We start from the raw sequence: 14,538 nt of genomic DNA on the forward strand, positions 1-14,538 counted from the left end.
GGTCCGCACGGCTACCCCCGTCGGAGGTTCGAATCCTCCCTCGGGCATGGGTGTGTGTGTGTTGTCCATAGAGTAAGTTAAAGTTACACTACTGGCCATTAAAATTGCTGCACCACGAATATGACGTGTTACAGACGTGAAATTTAATCGACAGGAAGAAGATGCTGGGATACGCAAATGATTTGCTTTTCAGAGCATGCACACAAGGTTGGCGACACCTTCAACGTGCTGACACGAGGAAAGTTTCCAACCGATTTCTCTTACACAAACAGCAGTTGACCAGCGTTGCCTGGTGAAACGTTGTTGTGATGCCTCGTGTCAGGAGGAGAAATGCGTACCATCACGTTTCCGACTTTGATAAAGGTCGGATTGTAGAACTATCGCGATTGCCGTTTATCGTATCGCGACATTGCTGCTCGCGTCGGTCGAGATACAATGACTGTTAGCAGAATACGGAATCGGTGGGTTCAGGAGGGTAATACGGAACGCCGTGCTGCATCCCAACGGCCTCGTATCACAGCAGTCGAGATGACAGCCATCTTATCCGCATGGCTGTAACGGATGCTGCAGCCACGTCTCGATCCCTGAGTCAACAGATGGGGACGTTTGCAAGACAACAACCATCTGCATGAACAGTTCGACAACGTTTGCAGCAGCACGGACTATCAGCTCGGAAACCGTAGATGCGGTTACCCTTGACGCTGCATCACAGACAGGAGTGCCTGCGATGGTGTACTCGACGACGAACCTGGGTGCACGAATGGCAAAACGTCATTTTTTCGGATGAATCCAAGTTCAGCTTATAGCATCCTGATGGTCGCATCTGAGTTTGGCGACATCGCGGTGAACGCATATTGGAAGTGTGAATTCGTCATCGCCATACTGGCGTATCACCCGCCGTGACGGTATGGGGTGCCATTCCTTACATGTCTTGGTCACCTCTTGTTCGCAATGATGGCACTTTGAAAAGTGATCGTTACATTTCAGATGTGTTACGACCCGTGGCTCTGCCCTTCATTCGATCCCTACGAAACCCTGCGTTTCGTCAGGATAATGCACGACCGCATGTTGCAGGTCCTGTACGGGTCTTTCTGGATACAGAAAATGTTCGACTTGCTGCCCTGGCCAGCACATTCTCCAGATCCCTCACCAACTGAAAACATCTGGTCAATAGTGGCCGAGCAGCTGGCTCGTCACAATACGCCAGTCACTACTCTTGATGAACTGTGGTATCGTGTTGAAGCAGCATGGGCAGCTGTACCTGTACACGCCATCCAAGCTCTGTTTAACCCAATGCCCAGGCATATCAAGGCAGTTATTACGGCCAGAGGTGGTTGTTCTGGGTACTGATTTCTCAGCATCTATGCACTCAAGTTGCGTGAAAATGTAATCACATGTCAGTTCTAGTATAATATATTTTCCAATGAATACCCGTCAATCATCTGCATTTCTTCTTGGTGTAGCAATTTTAATGGCCAGTGGTGTAAATTAAGTAGTGTGTAAGCTTAGCGACCGATAACCTAAACAGTTTGGTCCCATAAGATCTTACCATAAATAAATAAATAGTCACTACACTCGTGAATTTGCACAAGGGGTTTAGATGTTAGAGGTAAATTTTCAGAAATAACAGGAAACTGTTTATTGTCTTACTAAAGCGAATACTGCTTTAAATTATTCCATGAATCGATACCTACAAATAATTTTCATAAAACTGTAATTAAAAAACAAGACTATGACCCTGTACCCTCGTAATGTTCAAATTTTGTTTTAAGAAGGCTGGATTTAAGTCGTTTTTCAAACTAATCTCATTTGTTCCTCTTTTGTAGAACATTTCTGCTATAAAGGATGTTTCCGTAAGAGCGTGCATAAATGTAATTGGACAAAGCGTAAAGTTATTCTTTTTTTTTTTTTTTTTTTTTTTTTTTTTTGCCAATGAATATGATATGCGTAATGTTTGTGTCACGCAAGTTTACTGTGGGACGTGTTGTAGAGTAAATGGCTTAATCTGCGAAACCAATACACAATGCCTTTAATGAAATCGGTCCCTCAGACTTTCACCCGCCGGCCTTTGTCGCCGAGCGGTTCTAGCCGCTTCAGTCTGGAACCGCGCGACTGCTACGGTCGCAGGTTGGAATCCTGCCTCGGGCATGGACGTGTGTGGTGTCCTTAGGCTAGTTAGGTTTAAGTAGTTCTAAGTTCTAGGGAACTGATGACCTCAGATGTAAAGTCCCATAGTGCTCAGAGCCATTTGAACCATTTTGCCATTTATCCAGTCTCGTGTGCACAGAGTTCTATGGCCCTGTGCGATAAACTGATAAAACTCCCTGTGCAAGTAAATAATGAAATAAATTTTAATTAGCTCTAGAGTCGCAAAGGATGTAATCTTGGTATTCTGTTTTCTCCACAGTTGGCATAGAAAATATTCAAACTTGGCACGGCAAAGTGGAATGCCGGCTATAAAACAGCTTCACACAATTAATATCTGTAGATTGGTTGATAAATGAATAACCTTGCAAATGTTCAGTGAAAATACTGGATATTGGCTCAGTGCTGTGCAATGACGCCCGCATTGAAGCTGTTACAAACATTAACACTTTTCTGATTCTGGCACATTAATATTTTTCTGACTCTGATTGAAAAATGATTTCTTCTAGAAAAATATTCATTAGATTTAAATAAACACGACATGGAATTGGATGAGGTACTGATAAGGGCATATGCTAAGACCGAATGCTTAAATTTGAAAATTTTATTCAAAACAAAGTTTCTCCTTCACAAATTCTGACATGAAACATTTTCCATTAACTTCAAAATCAGTGAACTTCTCTACTGTTCTACAATTCTCACTTATAGTCGTAATTAAAAACACTTCGATTGTTAAATGACATAAACTCTGACATTGTTTGACAAAATAGATTCCAAAATTTAACTTCTATCAGTGTTACAAAACACACAAAAATATTACAAATCGGCTATACCTAACCAACCTATACATTAAATCTGACGAAAAATACTTGGTTCCTACATTCAGGGATCAGCGCTGTAAAAATTATCGAAAGCCACATTTCGGTGCTGCATACGTAAAAACCAAATATACAAAATTTCATTACCTTGCAAATTAGTGCCCGTTGCTTTACCTTTCTGTTACAGAGTAAAGTCATTACTGTTCTATAATTGCCACAGGCAGTTCTCAGTATTTGGTAACTATCAGTATCACTTCAATTCCTGATAATCATACAGCCTCAGAAATTAAATAACACACTTTACTCTGTAAGTGGGCTGCTTCTGTGTTGGCAGCCCTGTGTAGCGCTTTGCATTGGATCTCTGACTGCGCTTTCTTTGTAAGAGACTCTGTGACTGGTCGGACTCGTAAGTTAATCGCCAGTAGTGTAGGGCAGTAGGAAGTTAGTTGCCAGCAGTGATGGAAGTACAGTTGGGCCATTGGAGGTGAACAGCCAGCAGTGATGGGTGTTAGATGTGAAAAGTTAGTACTGATGGGGGGGTAGAGGTCTGAAGTGTTGGCGCAGGCTAACGATCTGTACATGTTCGACGTGGAGATTGAATATTATTCATGATTATATATACTTTTGTACTAGATGTCAATGACGATTTATATTCGTGTCTGAACTGGATGTCACGTTATTAAGGTAAAAAAAAATACATTATTTGGTTTGCTACAAAATCTTTCCTTTTCTAACCACATGCCCATTAGTAGTTAGTGGCTTTAATAGTTAGAATCTTTTATTTAGCTGGCAGTACTGCCGCTCGCTGTATTGCAGTACGCGTAATGAAGATTTTTGTGAGGTAAGTGCTTAATGAAATGTATAGGTTATTGTTAAGATTTCTTTTTAATCAGGGCCATTCTTCTGAATTAATTATTTGAAGTCAGGTTGTAATTTTTTTGAGCAGTCAGGTTGCGCCGCGCTAGAATATTGATAAGAAAAATTACAGAGAAAGTAGGCTCAGTACGTTGAGTTTTACTCAGCTGTTTCAGAATCAAATAACGTAGAAGTTTCATCTTCTCAGTCATTCTGCAATTTAAGTACAGACACACTCATTTAAATAATGAAGTTTCAACACTTTTATAGAAATAACTACGACCCAACATTTACTGTGTAATGTCTCTTGCAGCGGTCTCTCCGCGATATTTTCAGAAATTTTATAAATTATATAGCTCAGTACATATCTCGAAATATCTCTTCTTATCTTACCGATTCCTAAACTTTAATATACGATGATTATCGATGCAAAGTAGTTTCAAGCCGTATTATTCCTTCGAGCGACCATTTACTCCATGGAATAGCTTCTCTGCTATCTATGTTTTCTCTTATGAAATGAATGATTCAGATCTTGCCGATTAGCCGTGAAAGAACGAAGATGTGTATGTATGTATTGTTGAGCTAGTCGCCATCTTGATGAGATTCTGTATGAGAAGGAATTTAATACATGAACTGAACTAAAGTAAGTGTGTTCGCGTATTATTTAACTGATTATTATTGACAGTGTCTGCTTACTACGCTGTGTTGCACGGGATCAGTGGGGAACGTCTGATTTACACTGCACAAACCTGCCGTTTTGTACGCTCAAGATATCCAGTTTGTTACTTTCAATAAATGGGCTAACACGGTCTTACCAGCAGATCTCCGGTCTTCCCCGTGTGATCACCGAAAGTTAATAATTATTACAAATGTTTTCAGGAGATCGACTGACAATGTTCGTCGCACCGAGACTTCGAAATTGCTTCACCGCCTTATGGAATTTAAGTTAAGCTCAATTTAATCAGGATAGAACAGTATTGAACTGTGGGAATGTGATAAGCCTGCTTTGTGACTGAAAATTTCCTTAATATACGCATGTTTTTTACTATCCTGATCAGTGAAGCTAAATCAGGCCGGCGTGAGAGAGGTTTTTAAATTTCAGATCCCACAAAATTATTAAAACTGGCTCTGTGTGAGAATAAACAATATCATTCGTCCATAGACCGACAACTAAATTCTCCCAGCTAGCGACTAGCTTTAAGCCTTACATCCAACCTGTAACAGAGAACAACGGCAACTTCTACAGCGCTCCGCGCGCCCCTACTTACATCTACATCTATGTGATTACTCTGCTATTCATAATAAAGTGCCTGGCAGAGGGTTCAATGAACCACCTTCAAGCTGTCTCTCTACCGTTCCACTCTCGAACGGCGCGCAGTAAAAACGAGAACTTAAATTTTTCTATGCGAGCCCTGATTTCTCTTATTTTATCGTGATGATCATTTCTCCCTATGTAGCTGGGTGCCAACAGAATGTTTTCGCAATCGGAAGAGAAACCGGTGATTGAAATTTCATGAGAAGATCCCGTCGCAATTCACGTATCATGTCTCTGGCACTATCTCCCCTATTTTGTGATGGTAAAAAACGAGCTGCCCTTCTTTGTACTTTTTCGATGTCATCCGTCAGTCCCAGCTGATGCGGATTCCACACCGCACTGCAATACTCCAGAATAAGGCGCACAAGCGTAGTGTAAGCGTCTCTTTAGTAGACCTGTTGCACCTTCTAAGTGTTCTGCCAATGAATCGTAATCTTTGGTTTGCTCTAACCACAATATTATCTATGTGATCGTTCCAATTTAGGTTATTTGTGATTGTAATCCCTAAGTATTTAGCTGAATTTACAGCCTTCAGATTTGTGTGACTTATCGTGTAATCGAAATTTATCTGATTTCTTTTAGTACTCACGTGAATAACTTCACACTTGTCTTTATTCAGGGTCGATTCTGACACTCAGGCAACATCTTTGGTTCATTGCTGTCAAAAATACAATCCCTTCTACGTATGACAATCGTTTCAGGTCATTCATCATTAATTATATTAAAAAATCGGTCTCCACGTACAAGTGGGGCAACGGCCTTGCCGCAGTGGCTACACCGGTTCCCGTGAGAGCACCGAAGTTAAGCGCTGTCGGGCGTGGCCGGCACTTGGATGGGTGACCATCCAGGCCGCCATGCGCTGTTGCCATTTTTCGGGGTGCTCTCAGTCTCGTGATCCCAACTGAGGAGCTACTCGACCGAATAGTAGCAGCTTCGGTCGAGAATACCATCATAAGGACCGGGAGAGCGGTGTGCTGACCCCACACCCCTATCCACATCCTCCCTTGAGGATGACACGACGGTCGGATGGTCCCGGTAGGCGACTTGTGGCCTGAAGACGGAGTGCCACGTACAAGCGGACCCCTCACAATAGACAATGCTCCACTGAACAATCTGAGGTAGGGAGATCGGTGAAGCCAGCTTAAGCAGATACGGAAGCAAACTTTGCTACCGCTTTGTCTAGAACTCCTGTTTTCCAGAATATTTACAGCTAACATGCGTACATGTGTACATGTACTGTGCTGTTTATTGATATGCACATTATTTCCTGCAAGGAAACAAGGAGGTCGAGCCTGACTACCAGCAAGTTATGATGCAGGTTTTGTTTACTTTACTTGCCCATAAGGTTTCTCTGTTGTATGGCATTTACATTGTCCTATGTCAGAACGTGCTATGAATCAACGAGAGACCCATTCATTGCTCCGTGCTATTCAGAGACGTAGGGTACACCGAGCGAGGTGGTACAGTGGCTAGAACACTGGACTCGCATTCGGGAGGAAGACGGTTCAATCCCGCGTCCGGCCATCCTGATTTAGGTTTTCCGTGATTTCCCTATATCGCTACAGGCGAATGCCGGGATGGTTCCTTTGAAAGGGCACGGCCGACTTCCTTCCCAATCCTTCCCTAATCTGATGAGACCGATGACCTGGCTGTTTGGTCTCTTCCCCCAAAACAACTCAACCCAGACGTACAGTACGATGGAGCAGTACCGGTACGGTTTCGCAAAACTCACTGATACGCACCTCGTGTATGGGTACGGGCGTTCCAATGCTCTCGCTACTGAAAGGCTGTACAGGGAACGATTTCCTAACAGGCATCATTCGTGACGACGAGTGTTCATTTTTCTCGATCGACGGATGCGGGAGACTGGTTCGTTGGAAAGAAGAAACGAGGGACCTGGCAACATGACGACCACTCGCACACCCGATTTTGAAGAAGAGGTCCTGGAACGTTTTGCAGCGCTCCCCCGTCGTATAGCACGTGAAATGGGAGCTGCACATATTAAACTGTGGCGAGTACTCTACAAAGAACAATTACACCCATATCACCTACAACGAGTTCATGCAATGGTTGTGACTAACTTCGCACCAAGGGTCGCATTGTGGCAATGGTTGCTCCAAGATGGATTGATCGACCAGATTTCCCCCATTTGGTCGTGATGGTATCTCGAACAGCAGGAATAACCTCGTATCGGATGAAGAAAACCCTCAAGCTGTAGTAGAGTCACGCCATCAGATACGTCTTGCTGTGAATATCTGGGCCGGCACTGTAGACGACAACCTCATTGGGTCACATCTTCCACTTGGCCCTCTGAATGGCCACCTGTACTTGACGATCGTGCAAAGAGTTCTACCTGAGTTGTTAAAGAACGTACCCTGGGTTGTTCGTGAGAGGATGTGGATACAACATGACGGTACACCGCCTCACTTCAGTGTGGATGGCCGCAACCATCTCAGTGCTGTATTTCCTGGTCTATGAATTGGAAGAGGAGATCCTATTCCGTGGCCCACAAGGTCACCTTACTTGAATCCCTTTGATTATTTCCTATGGGGGTATCTAAAGTCACTTGCGTATGCGACCCCAGTGGATACGGAAATGGAATTAGTTGCCAGAATTGTAGCTGCCTGTGATGTGACTCGAAACACACCAGGAAAAATTTTGTCAGCGTCCGTCAGAATCTTGTTCCCCGATGTCATGCTTGCATTGAGGTTGATGGCAGTCAGTTTCAGCATATTTTGTAAGATACGGTACAAATGGTATGTTCACTGTGTCAGTAATAGTACTTGCAGTTAACTGTAACTAAAGCAAATAAAAAAGTGCACAGTAATGTGATGTTATTCCTATCATCTTGTTAAGCTGCCTTCTCCGACCCCAGGTTCCCTACCTCTATGTCCTGTTAAATTTTTGCACGCTATTACGAAAACACCCAGTACCGGGTGATCAAAAAGTCAGTATAAATTTGAAAACTGAATAAATCACGGAATAATGTAGATAGGGAGGCACAAATTGACACACATGCTTGGAATGACATGGGGTTTTATTAGAGCAAAAAAATACAGAAGTTCAAAAATGTCCAACAGATGGCGCTTCATCTGATCAGAATAGCAATGACTAGCATAACAAACCAAGACAAAGCAAAGATGATGTTCTTTACAGAAAATGCTCAATGTGTCCACCATCATTCCTCAACAATAGCAGCAGTCGAGGAATAATGTTGTGAACAGCACTGTAAAGCATGTCCGGAGTTATGGTGAGGCACTGACGTCGGATGTTGTCTTTCAGCATCCCTAGAGATGTAGGTCGATCACGATACACTTGCGACTTCAGGTAACCCCAAAGCCAATAATCGCACGGACTGAGGTCTGGGGACCTGGGAGGCCAAGAATGACGAAAGTGGCGGCTGAGCATACGATCATCACCAAACGACGCGCGCAAGAGATCTTTCGCGCGCCATCTGTCGGACATTTTGTGAAATTTGTTTTTTTGGGTTCTAATAAAACCCCATGTCATTCCAAGCATGTGTGTCAATTTTTACCTCTCTATCTACATTATTCCGTGGTTTATTAAGTTTTCAAATTTATACCGACTTTTTGATCACCCTGTATATCGATATATCGACACATTTTTCGATGTATGAGAGCCGACAGTGATACTGTGTAAATATCGATACATCGGGTTCCCGATATTTTTAAAAATACTAACAGTCCTGGTGATGATTAACGCATAGCATTCTCAGTGTTTTCAGGTCAATTGCGCAAATATTATCAATGTCGGGGAGCATCCAAGGAAAGGTACCAGGATTAGCTCACACACACATGGCTCTGAGCACTATGGGGCTTAACTTCTGAGGGCATTAGTCCCCTACAACTTAGAACTACTTAAACCTAACTAACCTAAGGACATCACACACATCCATGCCCGAGGCAGGATTCGAACCTGCGACCGTAGCAGCAGCGCGGTTCCAGACTGTAGCGCTGAGAGCCGCTCGGCCATATCGGCCGGCCCAGGGTTAGTATCGCTTCTTGAAGGTTATAATGGAGAGATAGTATTGGACACAGAAACCTGGTTGAAACCAGACGTTAATGACAACGAAATCCTAAGTTCACACTGGATGTTTATCGTAAGGATAGGTTAGTCGCCAATGGAGTGTTTATTGCAGAAACAAATTCGATAAAATCTAGCGAGGTTATCACGGACTCCGAATGTGGGTGAAATTAGTATCAAACAACGGTCGAAAATGGTGATCGGTTGCTTTTCTAGACCACCTGCGTCAGGATCTGTAGTTGTAGAGCGCTTCAGACAGAGCTTGTAGAATATCATTAGTAAATTTCCAGATCTTGCCGTTGTAATAGGGGTGACTTCAACTTGCCAGGTATAGATTGGGAGTGTTATGCCATCAAAGCTGGTGCCAGAGACTGGGAATCGTGTGGCATCGTTGTGGATGTCTTGTCCGAAAATTACCTCGAACAGATAGTTAGAAAACCAACTCGCGGTCCTATAACGAATGTTAAGAAAGGTAGGAAGATATATTTGCTCAGTAAGGGTGACAGGATACAAATATCAGAATATCTCAGCAGACAGCATCAAATATTCGGTGGTGAGGACGAAAATGTGGAGAACAAATGGAAAAAATTCAAAGGCGTCGTCCAATATGCCCTAGACAAGTATGTTCCGAGTAAGGTTTTAATGGATGGCAAAGACGGTTTAGTAGCCGTGTTAGAAAAGCGCTAAGTAAACAAAGAGCACTTCATCTTATATTCAAGAGAAGTAAAAACCTAGCTGACAAACAAAAGCTGAACGAAACGAAAATGAGCGATAGGAGAGCAATGAGAGCAGCGTTCAATGATTTCGAAAGTAAGACGTTGTCAGCCGACCTGATCAAAAACCCTGAGAGATTTTGTTTGTACGTAAAATCAGTAAGTGGGTCAAAATCATCTATTCATTCTCTCAGCGACCACACTGGCACCGAAACTGAAGATAACAGAGAGAAGGCCACAATACGGAATTCGGTCTTCCGAAGTTCTTTCACCGCGGAAGATCATAACACTCTCCCTCATTTGAATTGTCGTGCGAACGTCGAAATGGCAGATAATGAGATAACCCATCACGGAATGGAAAAGCAACTACAATCGCTTAGTAGCGAAAAGGCTTCGGGACCAGATGAGATACCTATAAGATTCTATACAGATTATGTGATGTTTGCTTCGTGATACATTACCCGTGTTAAAATGAACCGTTTACCAATTGTGGAAAAGGTCTATATCGTGTTGATGTACGGCTATTGTGATAAAAATGCCCAATGGGCGTGTGCTATGTATGCTGCTCGGTATCCTGGACGGCATCATCAAAGTGTCCGGACCGTACGCTGGATAATTACGTTATTTAAGGAAACAGGAAATGTTCGGACACATGTGAAACGCCAACCAGGACCTGCAACAAATGATGATGGCCAAGTAGGTGTTTTAGCTGCTGTCGCGGCTAATCCGCACATCAGCAGCAGACAAACTGCGCGAGAACAGGGAATCTCAAAAACGTCGGTGATGAGAATGCTACATCAACATCGATTGCACCCGTATGATATTTCTATGCACCAGGAATTGCATGGCGACGATTTTGAACGTCGTGTACAGTTCTGCCACTGGGGACAAGATAAATTACGGGACGATGACATATTTTTTGCACGCGTTCTATTTAGCGACGAAGTGTCATTCACCAACATCGGTAATGTAAACAGGAATAATATTCACTATTGGGCAACGGAAAATCCACGATGGCTGCGACAAGTGGAACATCAGCGACCTTGGCGGGTTAATGTATGGTGCAGCGTTATGGGAGGAAGGATAATTGGCACCCATTTTATCTATGGCATTATATATGGTGCAATGTATGCCGATTTCCTACGTAATATTCTACCGATGTTTCTACAAGATGTTTCACTGCATGACAGAATGGCGATGTACTTCCAACATGATGGATGTCCGGCAGATAGCTCGCGTGCGGTTGAAGCGGTATTGAATAGCATATTTCACGACAGGTGGATTGGTCATTGAAGCACCATACCATGGACCGCACGTTCACCGGATCTGACATCCCCGGTTTTCTTTCTGTGGGGAAAGTTGAAGGATATTTGCTATCGTGACCCACAGACAACGCCTGGTAAGATGCGTCAGCGCATTGTCAATGCGTGTGCGAACATTACGGAAGGCGAACTACTCGCTGTTGAGAGGAATGTCATCACACGTATTGCCAAATGTATTCAGGTCGACGGATATCATTTTGAGCATTTATTGTATTAATGTGGTATTTACAGGTAATCACGCTGTAACAGCATGCGTTCTGAGAAATGATAAGTTCACAAAGATACATTGGAACAACCGAAATAAAATGTTCAAACGTATCTACGTTCTCTATTTTAATTTAAAAAACCTACCTGTTACCAACTACTCGTCTAAAACTGTAAGCCATATCTTTGTGATCTTTAATTGGTAAACCGTCCATTTTAACACGGGTAATGTATCACGAAGCAAATACCATCCGCACTAGCGGAATGTTACGTGATACCACGTACTTGTACGTTTGTGACTCTTACAGCGCCATCTACCACAAAGCTAAAAATGTGGTCCAACTAAAACATTCGTATTTCTTTACGTACTGCACGAATATGTAATAAAAATGGGGGTTCCTATTTTAAAAAACGCAGTTAATACCCATTTGATCTATGGCAGCGCCATCTATCGGGCCAACCATAGCGCCATCTGGTTTCCCCCTTCAAGCTAGACGAGTTTCGTTGTTTTCAGTTTCTTCGTTTGACGCTTATTTCGTGAGATATTTTGCTCGATCACGATCAATGGACCACCCTGTATACAAAAATTGGCATACTTTGCTTATCTTCACTCTTTCATGTCATACAAGATCATATTCTGGGGTAACTCATCAGAGCAAAACTTTTTAGGGTGCAAAAGCCTGTAATAAGAGTCATTTGTGCTGCAAATTCAAGAACATCATGTAGAAACCTGTTCAAGGAACTTTGTATTCTAACCACTGCTTCTCAGTATACTTATTCCTTAATGAAATTTGTTACAAGTAGTACACCTCTATTTCCAGTCAATAGCTCAATACACAGAATCAATACAAGCAATAAGAACAATCTACATGAAGACCTAAAACCACTTATCTTGGTCCAAAGAAGGATCCAATATTCAGGAACACACATTGTCAGTAAACTGCCAGCAACCATTAAAATTTGGTTTCAGATAAAGTACCGTTTAAACAGAATTTGAAAGACTCCTTCTACTCTGCAGATGAATAACTTAACAGAGCCTGTTAGGTCAGCTTAAGTAAAAATGTCTGTTCGATATCCGTTTTGACAAGACTTTGTCACAACAATCAAGATTATGTATTTTGTGTATCATAAATTTATTAGTAGTGCATAATAATGTTTCATTCTGACAGCGTATTAATTCTGTAAATCTCTCCTGCTTCAGCTTACTGTAATGTATTCACCTATTTTGACAATCTCCTGACAAATGATCAGGGTAGTAAGTATTATATTCAAATGTTTTATGTTTTTTATGTTATATTTTCTGACATGTTCCACATCCACGAGAATCATCTAATTTTTTGGGTCTATTGAACGAAAACTGAATTTAATCTAATCCAACAGAGTTGAACTGAAACCTTTATTGGTCTGATGTATTGAGGGAAATATATGAGGCTGGTTAGGGAAAATTTAGGAGAAATCGGGGACAGAGGTAGTACAGGACTAAAAATATTCTATTCTGCAATGACTCTACAGAGGTTTAGGTTTCTGGTAATGTGTCTACGATTTGATAAATAGATTAGGTCTGACAAACGAATACAGGATAAATTGGCTCCTATACGAAATATCTTTGATTTATTCACAAAAAGTTGCATGAGGCGCTATTCTCTTAGAGAATATGTGACTGTTGGTGAAATGATTGTAGAATTTCGAGGACGATGTAGTTTTCGAATGTACATTCCTTCCAAACCTAGCAGATATGGAATGAAAGTGTTCAATACAGCTAGTGTAAGAACAGCCTACACCTCAGAATCTGATTGAGGACAGCTACAAAATGGACCTTATAAGCTGAGTAGCCATGCAACTGGCGTGAAAAGGTTGCGTACTCGTATTTCCAAAACATCAAGAAATGTAACCAGGGATCATTATTTTACGAGCTAGGAACTGTTCCCGTCACTTCTCAAAGACCATCAATCAAGTAGTGAAACAAACGAGAATTTATTCAACTCCAAAGCAAAACATCTATACAATCCAAACCAATGTCAAGCCTTTTTGTATTCCCAGTCATTAAAATTAGCAGAGAAAAGCACATTGGGTCTAAGAGATCCTTCAAAGCAAAGATGATACAAACGAACACAGTAGCAACGCAGGGCTACCAAACTGACGAATTCTTGATGCCTCAAAATTATCCTGTCAACTCATTTCCTCTTTCGGTCAAATTTTAGTCTGGATTTCTTTTCTCCTCAATAATATTCCGAACCCCCCCCCCCCTCTCCCCCGAGAACCATGGACCTTGCCGTTGGTGGGGAGGCTTGCGTGCCTCAGCGATACAGATAGCCGTACCGTAGGTACAACCACAACGGAGGGGTATCTGTTGAGAGGCCAGACAAACATGTGGTTCCTGCAGAGGGGCAGCAGCCTTTCCAGTAGTTGCAGGGGCAACAGTTGGGATGATCTGGCCTTGTAACACTAACCAAAACAGCTTTGCTGTGCTGGTACTGAGAACGTCTGAAAGCAAGGGGAAACTACGGCCGTAATTTTTCCCGAGGGCATGCAGCTTTACAGTATGATTAAATGATAATGGCGTCCACTTGGGTAAAATATTCCGGAGGTAAAATAGTCTCCCATTCGGATCTCCAGGCGGGGACTACTCAGGAGGACGTCGTTATCAAGAGAAAGAAAACTGGCGTTCCACGGATCGGAGCATGGAATGTCAGATCCCTTAATCGGGCAGGTAGATTAGAAAATTTAAAAAGGGAAATGGATAGGTTAAAGTTAGATATAGTGGGAATTAGCGAAGTTCTGTGGCAGGAGGAACAAGACTTTTGTTCAGGTAAATACAGGGTTATAAATACAAAATCAAATAGGGGTAATGCATGAGTAGGTTTAATAATGAATAAAAAAATAGGAATTCGGATAAGCTACTGGAAACAACATAGTGAACGCATTATTGTGGCCAAGATAGACACAAAGCCCACGCCTACAACAGTAGTACAAGTCTATATGCCAACTAGCTCTGCAGATGATGAAGAAATTGATGAAATGTATGATGAGATAAAAGAAATTATTCAGATAGTGAAGGGAGACGAAAATTTAATAGTCATGGGTGACTGGAATTCGGTAGTAGGAAAAGGAAGAGAAGGAAA

General features: G+C 42.3%; 1 pseudogene; it reads left to right on the forward strand.

Annotated features, from left to right (window-relative positions):
* Positions 1 to 5,883: 5,883 nt before the first annotated feature.
* On the forward strand, positions 5,884 to 6,001 carry LOC126143166 (5S ribosomal RNA; annotated as a pseudogene).
* The last annotated feature ends 8,537 nt before the right edge of the window (positions 6,002 to 14,538 follow it).

This window comes from Schistocerca cancellata, unplaced genomic scaffold, assembly GCF_023864275.1.
Source record: "Schistocerca cancellata isolate TAMUIC-IGC-003103 unplaced genomic scaffold, iqSchCanc2.1 HiC_scaffold_782, whole genome shotgun sequence".
NCBI lineage: Eukaryota > Metazoa > Arthropoda > Insecta > Orthoptera > Acrididae > Schistocerca > Schistocerca cancellata.